Consider the following 17559-nt stretch of genomic DNA (forward strand, 5'->3'; position numbering starts at 1 on the left):
AAGAAAGAAATCCATCCTTTGAGGATTGGTTTACAGTCCTACAGAATTTTCCACGAGCTTAATAACCAAGTGTAACGTCCTGGCAGGAACGATCACATTCCCTCTACTGCCTAGTCAATAGAGTGGTGTGTCAGGAGGTTTTGAGTAAGTTGCAGTGTTTTTCTTCTACCGTGGAAGACGATCCGTCTCCATGTTTTATTTGAAAAGCTGTCTGCCATTTTCTTTTGCGTGCTGAACTTCTTGGGCACAGTGCATTAGCTCTTCTTGAAGTACAAAAAGGAGAATACAAGTGCCAGAACATTTTTGTCAATGGTTTCCAAAAACTATGGAATTTCCTGCCCAGCTACATTAGATCAGCCAACAACTTTGTAATTACTAAAAACAGCCTGTTGATTTTCCTCCCAAGTGTTTCAGCTGTCCTGGCTGATCTTTCTCTTTTCCACCGTGTTGAGATGATTCTCTCATTGTGCACTATGCTCTATTTTTATGGTCAACATATCCTAGAGCAAACAATTTCAGACCGATGGCGGAAGGGAGATTGGACTCAGGTTAGAGATTTGAGCCCAAGACAGGGAGCCAGGAATGCCTCAGTTCCTGAATCAGATCTGCCACTAAATCAGGAATCCACATAAAGCCAAGCCACATGATGAGCAATTGTACGATGATTTGATTTTTCTGTGCAGAGGAGGAAGTGAGTGTTTGAATGTAGCTCTCTCCCCAGTGCGCTCGCTGCAACCAAAGCCACGGCTACAGGTGGGCTGTGAGCAGGGCACTGGGAGCAGGTTCCCTCCAAGGGGAGGCTGAGATTTGGGAGTCTGCAATCTAACTGGACACCAGGAGTTTTCACCAGAGCAGTACTTGGACTGACATCTTAATGGTAAATGCAAATAAATTAGTTAAGTACGCCTGTATGAAATTTTCCTGCTGAAAAATTCTTTCTATAAAAGCATTTATATTGTATTCTTTATTGTCAGCTAATCCAGCCCAAACTCATTAAATGGCACTGTGTGGGTTACTCGCTGTCAGTGAAATTATCAAAGGCATTTTTCAGCTGGTGCACCAGGAAAGCATGTGCTTCAATGCCAACTAAAACAATAACGAGGAAATGTTATGATCAGACTTGACCAGATGACCTTTCCCATTTTAGATTAGTTCTTAATTTCAGCACAAGGGTCATCCTGTGAGAATACTTACAATAAGTCACTGCTCACCTCTCACATGAAAAAGAAGTGACTTATTAGAAATCTCACTGTACTCATTGCAGTTAATGAGATGTGGAAAGCTTTATAATTTGATTTGCTGGACCATATGCTGTAAAGGGATACTGCTGATTTCATTCCTCCACATTTAATTTAAGCAGTATGCAATGGCTTCTTCGTATGGCTACTTATATAATAAAAATTAACTTGAAGCATAAAAAAATACACTATTGTGGGGTTTATTACTCTGTGTGGTTGAGTTTCAAGTGTTTTTCATTGAAACATCTGTAAGTAATGTGTAGGTCTAATTTTAAATCCTGGCAAATATTTTCCATTTAACATTTGGTTTTACTGACAGGCTTGGAGCAGTGGCTTTCAGAGCTTCTCAGTAACAGATATGTATTTTCAAAGATAAACATTTTTTTTAAATTGAAGATAAACATTGGGTTTTTTTAATTGAAGATAACTCAATACCTGCTTTTCCTATCCCTCTCATGTTTTAGCAGTTGCAAGCGGCAGCACAGGCACTCATTCCTGCAGACCCTGCCCATGGCAGCAGCACTGTGGCAGTGCAAGCTGTCCCTCATGGACAGTCCTAGAGGTGTGGGGCTCCATGGGGCTGCACAGCATTCAAGCAGAGCAAGTGCAGCCCCATGCATGGGCTCAGAACCCTAAGGGAATTAAGTGACAACGTCAGGAGATCGTGAACTGCCAAAGATGCCCCGTGTGATGCTTTGCAGGGTACAGTTACCTCCAGAAGGAAGATTTGGACCTCAGCCCCAGGTGGAGCCCCATTTGGACCTCAGCCCCACTGAAGCACGTGCTCTGCTCTCAGAGCCAAGTGTGCTCTCTTGTACCACAGCAGCTCACTGTCAAGGCTTTATTTCAGGTTATTTGATTTTCATCTGTAGACAAAATGAAACAGCTTGAACAGGCAGGCTGGCCTGCATGGCCCTATAAAAGAGAAAACTGAGCTGACTTGTCAGTTCATGTCATGCTGCCCAGCAAGGCCTTGAAGACTCTTCTGATTGTGGTGCTTCGTGGGAGAGCCTGAACTGAGGTGGGGCTGAAGGAGGTGCTAGAAATACCCCATGTGAGACAACAAGCAGTCAGTTTGGAAGTCAAATACTGAGGTTATTCTCAAAAAGAAGTACTGGAAGGCTAGAAATGCGGGAGAGTCACTGGTATTACCTGACAGAAATGCCACAGTGTTATTTGCAATTAATGCCACAAGCTCTAAATATGAGCACTGTGTGTTTTAATATAACTTGTTGGTCAAATTTGAGATCAGGCCAAGAAACCTTGTGGAGCTGCTGCCCATGGGGTAGCATGTTAGGGAAGGCTGTGGCCCTGTGACATGGCAAGGCTGCAGCAGCTACAGAAATGCCATTTCGTGAGGTAGATGGCAAAGGGACAGCACTTGTTTCTGTCCCACTTACTCTGCCTGTCCTTCCCTTTACTATTTCCTCACCGTGATTTAAAAACCAGTCTTAATTCTCCTTTCATTAAGAGAAGTAGTAACAATACATTACTTCCCTTAGATCCAGACTGTCATCTTTTTGAATCCGAAACTACAACAGCAGAAAACTGGGGTTTGGTGCTAGGAGATTGGCTGTGGTGATGATCTGTGGATGCAGGGTGCCAGAGGGAGGCCAGTGCTGGGTGCTGCAGCTGCCATTAGGAGCCATGCCGAGATCCCAGGGAAGAGTGTCAGCATTACCTGCATTTAACAGCTTTTCATTCAGAGAAACAAGCAAGTCTTTGCTACCAAAGATAACCCCCTTTTCTTTTTTTTAAATTTAAATTTGTAAACTGTCTTTAATGCTTCACAGTGGTCTGTGGTCTGGCTTTAGTGGCTGAACGGAAGGTTTGGGCTTGAGCTAGCTCATTCTCTGCGTGTCATGGGTCTGAGACTCCATGGTGGGGACTCAGCTACAGATTGAATCGTAGGCCTTTCATGCAGCAACCTCCAAGTTAAAAAAAAACAACCAAACAAACTAAAACCCCCAACAAACAACAACAACAAAAAACCCCATACAAACCCCTCAACATCAATAACAAAACAAAAAAACCCAGCCCACCCCAACACAAGGAAATCAGATTCCAATTTTAGTATGTCCCTATTTTCTTTCATCAGAAGTTTTGAAGTGCTTCTGAGGAGGTTGGTAATAATCTCAGGCATGGTGGTTTCTCATAAACACTGAGAAAAACTGTGGCTTTACTGAATATAGCGTCTGTTTTAAATGGTTGGTAGTTCACTTGGTTTTAATATGAGTACAAGCATAGAGGCAAGTAAAATCTAATGGAAGTGCTTAGAAGGTTTTGTTTTGATACCCCACAGCAGCCCTGGTTCATACTGAAGGGGGAAAAGATTTCTTTATAGCCAGGCCTGCAGAAGCCAGGAATTTAATCTTGCTCCACAACTTATTTTATTGCATTTTTAATTTTCTTTTGCATTACCCTGACCCTTTTCTATAGCTTTTGACGCCTGGTGCTTAATTACTTATCATTAGCAATGTACATGGGGGCCTTCCTGCATATTTATAAATGTGATCATTAGTACATGGGAAGACAAAGACTTCTTTAAGACCATCATTAGTTATTCTGTTTTCATAGAACTGTTCATTAGAGAAACTACCCACCTGGTTAAATAATTATAATTAAGAATTGGTAATCTCCTTTGCATTTTTAACTTGATCTTCAGGATGTGTGTGCATAGCTGAAGGAGCCTTGTTTGGCGATCTTACTATCTTTTCTTTTTGATTTGAATTGTCAAACAGATTTCAATGCTCTGTTTTGGAAGAGTATACCCCAAGAATGATTTATGGAAAGGTAGGTTATTAAAAAAAAAAAAAAAAAAAAAGAAGAAAGAAATCAACCCAGCAATTAGCTCTGAATTCATTAACTGTGCACTGGCAGTGAGAGGTTGTGTAAGCCATCCACTGTAATTCATGGTATGCAGTTAAAACAAAATGTCACTGGGGCTTGATTTCTCTGCTCTGTCTGTGGTACTCACTGCAGATACCCAGACTGCAGGCAAACACTTACAGAAGGGTATCATTTCCGAGTAATGCCAACTACAAATGTGATGGTGTCAGTACTCCTGCTCCCAGCCATTGTAGGGAGCTGGTGGGAAACCCATCCAAACTGTGTGCTTATGCCTATCTACTGCAAGGCTGCAGGGAAAGGAGAGCATCATGTTCCATGCCCTCCATGCTGTCGGTGGCTGGCACAGGGAGGACTCACCTCTGATAAACCACAGTGATGGGAAGAGCTTGTCAGTGGCATAAATATCATCTGTAAACAATTAAGCAGCTACTGCTCATTCAAGGCAGTTTTGAAAAGCAAAGGAAGTCTGCAATCAGTTATATCTCCAATTACCATAAAAATATATTAGCCATTCATTCATTTATTAATGATTCATCAGTTAACCACACATAATGAGCAAATAATTAGCAATGCTGTACGGTTGCCAAAATTGAAGAAGTGTTGGCATTTTAAAGATGAAAGGTTGCATTTATGTAAAAAGTCGGGTGGTGATAAAGTTAATACAGAAGATAATTATAAAAGTGGCTGTCCTATTTTAGAAGCTGAGGTCCCACAAAACTTGCCTAATTGAACTGAAATTAATATTCTTGAAAAGCACACACGTTACTGCCTAGTAGCTGCTGCATTTACTCAGAGATCTCCCTTCAGTAAGGTACGTTGCACAATACAAGTTAATAAAATGCCAGACAGCAAGACTGTGTTCTTTGTTTGCTCGGTTCAGGGCCTTGTGGAAAACAATAAATTGCATTCATGTCAGCCGAGGCCCATCCCTTTGCTAATTACCGTTTGGTGCTGAAATGACTTCTGTGAAATTGGGAGCATGAAGAAACACACAGCCGTACAAGGGAGGCTTTTCAGACTACGGCAGTAAATGTGAGATAGGCCTTAGGCGCACAGATGTTAAAACAGTGAATTCCCCCACAGATTACACTAATGGAAACCCTGTCAGGGTAAGTCAAATCTGGGGTCTGTGGTCAAAATCTAATTAATGTTCCTGTACTTAAAAAGAATATGAATGCCTGGAGGTGATGAAGAATGTATAAGAAACTCGCTTGTTTGTAAAATTGCTTGTGTGGATGGCAAGCGTTGCTGAGCCCTTCCTTATGAGGTAACACCTGCTGGAGGAGCTGCTTACACCACTTGGTGCGGTGCTGTGGGCGCCGGGCTTGACCCCTCTGCACAAAACCGTCTGTGCCTGGGCTGCCTCCCCAGTGAACAGTCACTGCTGTCGTTAAACGCTCCCTCTTTGTCTGCCCTGACCAGGCTGTGTCAGCATCCCTGTTCAGGAAGTACTTGCAGCTGAAGACCTAAGAAAGGGCCAGCTCCTCAGTGTGAAAACAAAGACTTGCCCATCTAGGTTGAGCTTGAGGACACTGCCAGGGCTCTTACAGCGCTTTCACAGCTGCACTGTGCATGGCCTGTGCAAAACAGAGGAAATTAATTTATAATGCAACAAGCTCTTCATTTTCACAAGCATTCCCCTAAATACTTAAAATAACACTCAGAGTGGGACAGCCCTTAAATTTTGAATAAATGAAACTCTAATCCAGTGTGTTGCTGAAACAAGCTTGTTATTAAAGAAATAAATTTGAAACAGCAAGTGGTTTGAGAATTTTGGATTTAATTATTTAAATCTACTTAAGATAACTATGTTTGAGTTTCCTGTTGAGAGCATGTTTTCCAGGAAAAGGTATCCCACCCCAGTGCCTTGGAAATATTAACTTACTTGTGCAACAGTGTATTAAGGAGTAGAGACAAATAATTATTATTATAATAAGGCAAGGTATTTTATGACAACTTGGTGATATTTCCAGGATGCATCCTGTCAGGAAAGCTGCACAGAGCTGTTTGGGGGTTTGGAGAGACCACCCTGTCCCTGGCTAAATGGCACATGTAATGCTCCAAATGCTCCTGGAGTAATGTTACAGAATGAACCACAACCAAAAGTAACTGAACCAGCAATTGTAAGCTAATCAAAGTATTGGATGTTATTCAATAGATAACTATTGAGAATTGGACTTCGTTGAATGCTGATTGCTACACTTCAGTTAAATTCTACTATTTCTTCTTTAGGATGTAAAAATGTCTCCTAATGGGACATATATCAAGGAGGCAATAAATATATCTTTTCTTTTGTAGGGCTATAACAGGCACTTCCTTGATCCTGGGTCTGTGTTTAGGGTAAGAATCAGACTAACGTATTCAAGATGACCCTGATTTGCACAAAATCCAGAAGAGAGGCAAGAACTGGGGAGATGTTCCTTGTCCACAGTCATGACCTAGGTATGAGGGGAAGTCAACTTTCCTCAGAGCTAGGACTGAGAAGGAGAGAAAACTCCAGTTCTGAGTCATGTTTCCTTCCGCTGGGCTTGTGCTGGGACAGAGGGATGTGGCTGTGCTGCGTGCCAGCTCAGCCTTGCTTCTTGGCTTGGATCCTGCAGGGCAAGAACACTGTATGTATGCTGTGAAGAACAAGGAAGGTATTTTTGTGCTTGAATAGCCTCGCAATAATAATTTATATCTTCAAAGCAGGATGCTCACCATAACTGTTTTGTTCCCATAGGTTCTCTCTGTGTTGTCTGTGTTTGAAATACAGCTCTTTCAGAGTGGGTACATGCTGGTTTGGGGGGCCAGACTCTGTTGCTGAATATTGCCAGCATTCACTCTGTCAGTCATGTTGGCCACTGTAGGTCAAGTGCCACCCTCTGTCCCAGGAATGAAGCTTTTCATCTTTCCTGACTCTACTGAGGTTGTATTAATGTGACTGAATTTGTCCTTTTTGTCATGCATAAGGGTGAGAATTTAGGGAGGGTTCAGCTTTCTAGCCAAAGTTTGTGGGGACAAAAAAAAGGCAAATACAGGCTTTTCAATTAATCTAGTTAAATGGTTCAATCGCTGCTCACAGGTCTGATGGTCAAGTCAATTGTGTCATCATCTGAAACCCACAGACTCCAGAGCTGGTGCTCATTTCAGCACTGGGGTCCCTAAAATTCACCCAAAACCCCAAAGATTTGCCTGGTTGTCCTTGTTCAAACATGCTCACTCATGTACTTTATTAGCAATATCTTGTAATCAGTTTTTTTATTTTCAAGAAAGGATAGCTTTACAATTACTTTTTTCTTCAGAAGTTATGTCTGTATTTGTGTATTGTATGAGGCACATCTTGGTTTATTGCTGAGTTCTTGCTTAAGAGGTATCTTTCAGTCTACTGAAAGGGGTTGGTTAGTGTCCCCTGGCTGAACCATTTTTTCCCCTTCTGTTGCTGTGACCCATTGATTTAATTAAGGTCTAATAAAGTAAGGGCTGAAAGATTGTTAAAAATATTTTTTTTCTTTCTTTTTTTTTTCCCACAGATCTGACCTATGCTGGTCTGTCAGTGCATGTTTGCCCTCTTTAATATGTAAGCACACTGATACAGAGGTTGTCTTCCTTAGAGCCAGCTGTTTTCTTCCCTCAGCGGTAGATCAGATTTAATTTTGGTTTTAACCAAAACAAGTGCTTTGCTGTAGACCTTTTATTTGAGTGAAAATAAGCAATGAAAAAAATAACCAAAGCAAGTCACACTAGCAAAAGAAAAGACCTTAAACAGCTGAGTGATGACCCTTTCTCTGTTTCCTTTCCCATCCTCCTCTTGCTAGCAGGGAAATAGGAAGAGAAATGAAAACTCTGGGTTTTCTTTGCAATTAAATAACTGGAAGTTTATGAAATATGGAGGGGTTTTCATTGAAAATGGTTGCTACTTTTCAGGTCTTGTGTCTTGCCTGCATCAGTGTTATTGCTCAAAAAAGTATTCCCACTACTTGTTATAGTGCAAATCTCTCCTTTTCCTTCTCTCCCCACCAGCTCTGCAGCTTCCTACTCTAGGGTAAGAAGACCTTTTCTCAGCATGCTAATTTTGCCATTGAGCAGGCTCATCTGTAACTTCTAAAAGAGATAATACCATGACTATGCACACTGTCTACACTCTGCTACTGTGGTAGGAGAGGATTTCTGCTGCTGGGGTTCCTGGCGCTGTTGTGGCTGTGCCAGTACCATCATGATGATCTTCAGGAGAATAAAAAAGGGAAAAAAGCCCCAGCTCCAACTTCAAGGAATGGTCCTAATGTGCTGTTCATGGCTTGAAAGAGCAGCATTGCTATCCACAGTAGCATATCCACAATTTCTGTCTGTGAACCTTCTTAGATGGCTTTCATGCTCAGATTTCCTTTCCATAGATTGTTAGCAGGAGAGATGCCTGAAGAGCTGCAGCAGGTTGCACTATGGTGTAATGTGCACTAAGATAAAAATCTGGTTAGTAGTGGTGTGATCCCAGTGCTGGGGAGCACTGGCAATTAAACTTGGAAGACAATAAGCCACCTGGATTTTGGGACTCCTGGGATGTGGCATACCACTTGCTGAGGACCATCCCTGCCCAGGAAAGCACTACAACAGGTGTATCAGTCCTACTGTGCTCACTGGGATTTAGGCACCTGCTTAAAGTCAAGTGCTTGTTTAGAGAGTTTCCTGAATGAAAACCTGACAATTGTACCCAGGAGTAACTTTGAAATTAGGTTTAATTTGCTCATTGTAATCATCTGTCATAAGTCTGTGTAAAAAGAGTTTGGTTTTGAAAACATGAAAGGCTTCCTAGGCCACTGGCTTTCCTGTAAGTGCCCTTCCCAGGTGCCCAGCACCCTGCTTTCATACCAGATTACACCATGGTCTGCAAAGCAAACTGCCCTGCCAGTCAGTAAAATTGCCCTACTGTGCCTCACCAGCCATATCCCATCTGAGACAATCTCTGCAGGCGACAATAGAGGAAAAGAAATTCCATGCTATATTTAGTGAGTGCAAAGAAAAGCTAGGGGACCAAAAGAGAGGGAGAGATTTCTGTCCAAGTGTAAGAATCAGCTGGACCTCCCACGTAGCAGGCACCAAGTCCTTTTGTGTCATGGGAGGCAGAAAGCTTCAAGAGTTTTTCATTTTAGAATTTTTTTTCTTCCCTTTATAACTCCTCCTTACAGCAGAGTTTGAGGGTAAACTTGAAAGTAAATCTAACGTTACATTTACAGCAACCAGTCTCAAAGGAAAAATGAAATCCAACAAACTCAAATTACTACTTAATTCTGTGTATGCCTGTCTATTTAAGGCAAGCAGGACTGTGTCCATGTAACCGAGAGTTATTGTCCTTTTTTTTAAACTCACATACATGGTTAATTAGTCGATGGATGGTACCACTGTTGTGTAGCTCTTGGAAAAACTAAATTTGCAATCAAAACATTTTAAAGGCTTGTTTTTTTTGTAGAGTTCCTATGTAATTAAGCTGAAGCACATGTACGTTGCCATATATAAATGTATTGGAGCAGTGGTAGCTGATGTAGTAGTTAAGGTCAGGTAGAAATCAGCCTTACATTGAGAGTCCTTTTTCCAGTACCTCACTCAAAACCTCCCTAAATCTAAATTAATCTCTCAGAAATGTATGGAAAATTTGGTTTATGAGGGGGAAAAAAGGCCTTGCATTATTACCATAGTCTATCGGTCTTCCCTCAGCGTGACTCCATTAATTTTGCACTGCATGGCTGTTCAGCATTGCCATGACTGAAATTCAGAAGACTTTTGCTAGAATAAAGCATATCACGGGAACATTGGGGTGCACCCATCAATGCAGGAGCAGAGCCTGCAGCCTCAGGAGGCTGAGGGCAAATGTAGGGGAAGCCTTTGCCTGGCCTGCAAGAAGCAGCTTGGGAACAGCACAGTGCTTAAAGCAGCTGGGAGCAAACCTGGCTCGTCTGCTGTGTCCTGCTGCAGGACTGCTGTGGCTTGCACCTCTCCCCCTAAAACCCTTGCTCTGGGCTGCAGCTTCCCTCTTAGCCTGTCAAAGCTGTTCCCTCCCTTGCAGTCTTGGTTCTTCTCCTCCTTGCCAAGTACACTGACTCCAGCCTGATCTGAGAGTTAATTTTAACATATAATGTCTTGGACTGAGCCAAGTTAGGATCTGGAGATAGGACACACTGCGGGAAGAGAGCAGTGAAGGGGGGGATGTAAAAGAGCATGAACGCTCAGCCTCATAATATGTGTAAGAGCTGATGCTCTCTGAGCAATCGAGTGCTTATTATTATTTCTCTTGGATAGGTCACCTGGGAGTGGAGGAATTTTTCATTTTAAATTAAAACCAAATCTTTTATGATGCTCATTTCTGAAAGTAAAAAAAAATAAAACTGAAAACCCACAACAAAACCTTACCTCATCATGGAAGCAATTAGATGGAGGACACATTGAAAGGAGTGATTAGTTGTTAATTTTTGAGCTGTTGGCCTTGACAGAAGGTTTTTTTGTCAAGGATTTTTTTTTTTAATTTCTTTTTTTAGAGGTGTCTTTTATATGCCTACAGTACAATGTTTCTTCTCATTCAATATCAATTCCTGTATGTCCACTACATTCTAGAGGCTGCTTAAGGTGGATGCAGTCATCCCCATCAGAACATGTGCCAAGTCAAAATGCCGGCAGCTGTATGAGCCATGGGATAATTGTTCCTATCTGCTTCTTCTCTTTTCCAAGTCCCAGTAAATGTTCTAGGGAGTAACTTCCCCCTTACTTGATGTGACCTGAAAGTACAGCCCTCTGGTTTGCATTTCGGGTTCCAAGTCAGCCGTGTCAAGATTTGAACAAGAATCAAAGAGGATAATGGGTCAGATGTAATTAAGAGGTAAAACTACTGGTGGAATAGCTGTACATTTTGGTTTTCTTTCTTTCTGCCCATCAGATTACAAACCTCAGTCCCACCACCACTTTAAAAACCTAATCTGTAACTGCAAACCCTGTATAACTGCTCTATTGTATCAGATGGAAACCAACTAACCAGAGACCACAATACAAAAAAATAAGTGCATTGTGCTTCAGATTTTCCTGAGGCTGAAAACACAGAAAAAAATGCAGCCTTGTTTAAATATGGACAGGGTCCAGTAATGGAATGAGTAAGGAAACTTGAATGGATCAGAGTCAAAAAACACTCTGCTTAATTCTTGGGTTTTTTAATTCACCATTCAGCTTACATCAGTGTTAACATCTACTGAGAAATGCAGCCATTTACAATTTGCAGTTCAATGTGTTACTTTAATTAGTATGAAAATTAAAGGGCAACTATAGGCCAATGTGAATGATTATGGAAATACATGTGCATCACATGCAATGCTCTCATTTAATTAATCGTCTTGTAAACTATATCAAGCACTTTAAGTCAGTTGCTGAGCATAACAACTCTATTTTAAATAACCACTTAATACTTAACAGGATGTGGAGAAATCACTATAGCACACGACTGCTTCTCAAGTTTCAGCGTCTGAAGCTTTCTAAAGCTGACCCAAGTCAACCCAAAGAATATTTAACACCCCCTGCCTGAACACAAGAAACTCTGTGATGTACAGACATTCAACTACATTTTTTAAAAAGTGAGAAACATTTTGTAAAATAGTGACTTTAGAAAACTAATTGGCAGCAGCAAACTTGAGAGTGAAGGTGAAAGCTAGGGGGGACCTTTTACTACAGTAACTCTAGTCAAGGAAAATGAAAATAAAGGCATCTTTGTTTCTCACTCAAATTAGCTGATTAAGAAATAAAACATTTTAACGTGCTTTAAATGCAGCATTAATTATTTATATGAAAAAAATTAAAGCCAGGTTCCATGAATTACACTTTGTGTGTGTGAATCGAACATTACGGGAATAGTAATCCTTTTACATTCATGCCTTACTTCATTAAGCAAAATTAAATATTAAGGGCTCTATTCATTCAAAAAAAATTCTTATGTATTCAGGTCACACCTTTTCTGTGGCCTTTCTTTTTTAAGAGTACAGTTTACAGCACTGATTTTTAAATATGATTCAGAAAAAGCAATCTAATTATACAGAATGAGCTCTAGTAAATGGATGTGTTTAGAAAAGGACAAAGATACAATGGTGGGTCTTGCTTGTCATCAGTGAAAGGGCCCAGAGTAAGTCATTGTATGGTCTCAAAGTTGGTATAATAACATTTAAAAATCAGTTATATTACTGGTAGAGAATCTCTGAACTCTGTAAAGCTTTTTTCCTATAGACTGAGTACATAATTCCTCCTCCTCATTGATTGTTTGTAGGATGGGGCAGTGCTTTATTCATGTGAACACAGAGGTTATTTACTCAAGAATGCATGTTCAGGGATGTACTTTTCTATTTTCTATATATACCCATTTTAGCAATGGTGTGTCCCATGCTTGGCTCTTTGAGAAGAGAGTCCATCTGCTGAAGCTGCACTGATCTGGTCTGGCTGAACATTTGCTGGGATCATCAAAGTCACTTGTTGGCTCTTTGAATGCAGACCTGTGAGGTAAGGAGCTGGTGAATTGTTTTGCTAACACACATGAAAAGAAGTAAGAATAAGCTTTTTTCCTTGGGTGTTTTGTTGGTTTTACTCACTGAAGAGATCATCTTTAACTTTCAAAACAATTAAAAGATTCACTTAATATTAAAATAACAACTTTAAAAGAAAGAGAGAGCTAAAAGAAAAATAGCAAAACAGCTCAGACAAGAAATTATGAAAAAAGGGTTACCCAGAAGCTTGCAATTGTCAGCTGTCTGAATTTAAATAAACTTTTGGGAAACAAAATATTGGGAAATGGGATAAGGCGTCAGATGGTTGAGTAAGATTGATGTACTTAATAGTTTAGTTAATATGGATCAACATCTGCCTTTAGTTACATCTGCACAACCCCCTGACTTCATCAGAGTTGTACTTTTGGAATCAAGTTTGGACTGATGTTTTTAAATAGACCCTGGTACAGAGTATTTGCTGAGAGCCTGTGCTGCTCAGTGCTGGTAAACCAGTCAGCTCTGGAGAGAATGGGTAATACAATATGTTATTGTTTCTTGTGTAATTTTTAGAATACATGAAAAAGCGCGCTCTCTCTCTCTCTCTCTATATATATATATCTATCTCTATTTATTTTTTATTTATTTTTATAATAGGGTGCTCCCTGTCTCTTTAAGCAACTGTCAAATGCAGGATGTCCTCGTGCCAAAATGCTATGGTCTGCTCCCTCTGTGTAATTGTTAATTAAATCCATCCCTTATTGTAGAGCCTGCCTAGTCTCTTACCCATTTTGCTTATCTGTGACACCAGATGATGCTCAGTAATTCATGGCCAACCTGCTCCTACCTTCAATAGGGCCTCCTGTGCACTGACCTTAACCAGCTTCACCTTTTCACTATTCCCAAGGAGAACGGAGCCCTGGAGGCAACAGTTTTATCAGCTTTTCCTGTTGACCAAATGATGGTTCAGTGATAAATAAATGGAGTGTGCTTGAACTGGAGGCCTCCCACACACCGTTGCTCCTTGTCTCTCTCCAGCTCCCACTGAGCAGTGTCAGGGAAAGGGGTGTCTGTTCTCAAAGGGCACTGCAGGCTGCACCACTGCTGGCAGGCAAGAACCACTTTTGTCTACCCAGGTAAAGTTACTCTGCCAGTCACTATGTCAGCTAAAAACTTTCTCTGCTTGCTACTGAGCTATGCCACCTGCAAATCTCTTTACCCTACTGGTAAGGCTGATATACAGAAGCTGGTAGAAATATTTTCATAGCTGACAAACTGTTTCCCATGAACAATGTCAAAGATTTAAAAGCCACTTCTGCAAATAGGACTTTCTGGCAAATATAGACTAAGCAAATCTTTTATTATTACCATATGGCTAGAAATACTCCTAGAGTTCTCCTGGAAATGGGTACTGTACCAGCAGAAAGCAATATTCTTTTGGCCTGCGCATTGCCTCAGGGGTATTCACTATGGTAATAAGATCAGTAATTCATCTCCTAAAATCACTGGGAGTACAAATGCTTATTTAAGTAGATAGTATCTTGATTGCAACTGAGTCAGGAGAGCTCTTAAAGCTGCTATTTAGGCTGCAGATCTTCTGTTAAAGGCAAAGGGCTGGTGGATCTTGGTAAATACAAGAACACTGCTTCATAGCTACTTTACATTTTCAGTAATTCACAGTACATGCACAGCACATCCCTTGGCAAAATGGGTGTGTCAGGGAAAAAATGCCCTTTTTTTTAAAATTATTATTCCCGTAGCAATGTAATGGAAAGAGATATAGATCTCTCTCCACATCAAAATGCTTGATTGGAACAAAGGAGACAGAGAAAAAATCTATAGTCCAGCAACACATGGAGCCATCCAAATCCTGTTGTTCTTGGGGATGCAGCACCCACACAGAGTCAGCCTTGGCCCAGAAAAATGAAAAGGGTGAAATCATAGAATCATAGAATTGATTAGGTTGAAAAAGACTTCTGACATCATTGAGTCAAACTGTAGTCCAGCCTGCAACCTGCTTTATCACAGAGTAGGCCAGTGTCAGAGAAGCATCCTGTTCATGAGACTCTTGCAGCCTCCCATCTGCTAGTTTGCAAGCTCAGTGGGCTGCTTCTCTGGAATTCCTCAAGACAGAAGCTCCAGGCTTGCTCAACTGTTTGTTTGTCTGTTTGTTTTTAATTGTTTTGCAAAGCTGACCAAGAGAAACCGAAGACATAGAACTGTAAGGACCTAGTTTCTAATCCCAAGCTGCTGCAGGAAGTCTTCATGGAAAGGATAATGCATACTAGAAATACAGGTTTTACTTAAGGAAAGTCAGAGTCTGACCTCTGAGAATTCAAAATCGGTGCTGATAGCCCTGGGCTGGTGTTACAGGTTGAGGACTAAATGCCCCATCATAGAGAAAGTCCTCCAGAAGCACCAGAGTACAAGGGGCCAGACTGCCCCCAGGGGTTGGACACAGGAAAGTGTGATCTTTGTTATTCCATCCATCCTGCATCTCCCTATATACGTGGAGTTCACTGCCAGTTCTCTCTCTTTCTCCCTCCTCTCTGCTCCCAGTGTGGTGGCTGTTGCCTCTTTTGGTTTGTGGGGTTCTGCAGCCTTCTTGGCAAGCCAATTTCTTGCTGTGCCCTTTTGGGCTAGCGTGGGGCAGCAGTGAGGCCTGGGGGGTGCATTGGAGCCTGAAGGGCCTGTCCTGCCAGGGGGAAGGTTTGGGAAGCTTTTGGCCTAGCAGTGAGGCAGGGTTGGGCTCATCTGGGAAGCTAGGCCTGAACTGACTGTGTTTGTGTGTTTATTTCTTTTTCCCCTGAGTACCTTTTGTATTTCTGTATATATTTGTAAATAGCATTCATATTTAACCTTCAATTCTGTGTGAGTGTTTTCACTTTACTCCCTTGGGGGTACAATACTTTCTGTCCTTTTGCCCTGGGCAGCTTGTGGCTACAAGGAGGACAAGTCTGAGGTGGTCCGTAGTGTTTCGCATTGGTGATGTGGCACTGAAGGTGAATCACAGAAAAACTGAGCTGGAAGTGCCTAAACCAGATGTTCTGTAGTTTGCCAGGAGGCCCGAGTCCTTAATGAGGACATGTGACGGAAACAGAAAGCATTAGCAGCTTTCCTGCAGAATGTTCTTCTGTACCTCAACTTCATCAATACTGTTCCTTCTTTGCACAGTTATTAAGCTCAATATCACTGAGGCATGTGCAAATTTGATGAGAGAAATATTTGTTAGTGCTCTCTATGTATTTCAGAAATTAAAAAAATTTCAGCAGGCACAATTCTGCCTTGTGAGCCAGAATTTTCAGTCTATTTTTTCCTGCAGTCATGGAGCATAACAAACATTTGAAATAACTTTCACCACTTGATCACTGTTGTCAGACAGTATATGTGCAAATGGAGCTAATAAATTTTGCTGAAGTTCTCTGGATTCTACCAGAATGTATGGAATTGTCTTTTGTTAGTTAACAGCGCTTAACAGTTATGTAGCAATTTCCATCCTCAGTGACAAGCTTATTAATCAATTCAACACCTCTGAAAAGAGCATTGCTCTGTATTCCTATTAGAGTCTGAAATTTAAAATGTACGGATGTACTCTGAAGTGTTGGTCAAATAGCTGAAGAAATCTGGGTCTCAAATTTGGGAGTTTGTGGTTTCTGTCTCATGATTAGGCCAGGCTCCTTTGACACACAGACCCCTTTATGTGTTTAATAGATCAGGCACTGCTGTATTTAGAGCCACACATCAGTGTGGCCATATTCTAACACTGAAACGTGGTGATAACACAACTGTTTTTTATAATTGCTGCCTAGAGGACCTGAGATGGGGATACAGCACAATGCTGCGATTTGCTCTTTGTAGCTGTCAAGACTCACAGGAGCTGGAAGGTGTGTTTCCAGTGTGCAGTAAATAGGACTGTGCTAAATGACCAGTGCCTTTTTTCATGCTAATAGGTGTGACAGTGCCGGGTTAACAAAGAAGTCAATCCTGATGTAGCAATGATAATTTTGTCCAGAGTGAAATCCATTGAGTTCCCTCACCTCTTTTCTGTGCCTGCTATTGTAGAACACTAATGGAACCACTGATCTGCTCTCCTTGTAGAGGAGGAGGTGTCAGATGAGAGTGTTTTCTTATTGCTCCATCCCAGGAAAAACATATATTCAATTCAATAAGCTTGGTTTGGGAAATGAGCTTTGTTCACTGTTACTGGGTTTGCAGAAGTGTGTACATTTAGCTTGTATCTAGGGCTATAGCAGTTGCTCTATAACCCAGTGATCCACTCCCCAGCAAAGAGTGATCAGTAAAAGAAGAGGAGACCTCCGGTTTGAAATGATAAACAGATTTAATGAAACAGCAAAACTAATACCAGTATAAAGTATGCAAAGGTACACTTAGCCCAGTGAATGTGCAGTGGTCACAATAAATGGGAAGGCAGTCTTCAGGAGCAGGAAGAGAAGGATCAGGAGGAGGCCAAGCAGAAGGCACCCTTGCCTGCCCATCCCATCCTCCCCTTTATAATGAGTGTAACATTCATAATCTGGGATACCCATGTGAGCCAGCTCAGGTCAGCTGCCCTGGCTGACTTGAAACTGCTAATGGCCTGCAGCCCGTGGCCTGTGATTCTGTCCCAGCAAAACCAGGATAAGAAACCACTAGCAAGTGCATTGGAGGAGGCCTTCTATAAAGGGTAAAATGAAAGACAAACCATTTCACTTGGTGACTAGAGGCATATCAATAAAGATCATGTCCTGCATATATCAAATGATTGATAGTGAGTTTGAAAGCTTTTTCATTTCCCTGTTGGTGCCGTCCAACTGCAATAAAACACCCCGCTACCCTTCTAGATAAACTTCCCTCATGCTACATATATGAAGAGCTTCAAAAATAAAATTCAAAAAAGAGGTACAGGGAGTTATTACTTTTATGAACTCAGTCCATTATTTTTGAGGTTGACTATCTAAACTATAACAAGAGGGGAACTGTTAATCATATCA

At 41.3% G+C, this 17559-nt stretch overlaps 1 long non-coding RNA gene across 6 annotated transcripts in view; it reads left to right on the forward strand.

Annotated features, from left to right (window-relative positions):
* LOC137442438 (uncharacterized) overlaps positions 1-17559 on the forward strand; it is a 74418-nt gene that overhangs the window by 13779 nt on the left and 43080 nt on the right. For all 6 annotated transcript variants that reach the window (XR_010987683.1, XR_010987680.1, XR_010987679.1 and 3 more), the window contains exon 4: positions 12457-12587. This is a non-coding gene — a long non-coding RNA (uncharacterized lncRNA). The remainder of the gene's footprint in view (positions 1-12456; positions 12588-17559) is intronic.

The sequence above is a fragment of the Melanerpes formicivorus genome, unplaced genomic scaffold (assembly GCF_026170545.1).
Source record: "Melanerpes formicivorus ecotype bairdi unplaced genomic scaffold, bMelFor1.0.p_v2 SCAF_7, whole genome shotgun sequence".
NCBI classification, from domain to species: Eukaryota; Metazoa; Chordata; class Aves; order Piciformes; family Picidae; genus Melanerpes; species Melanerpes formicivorus.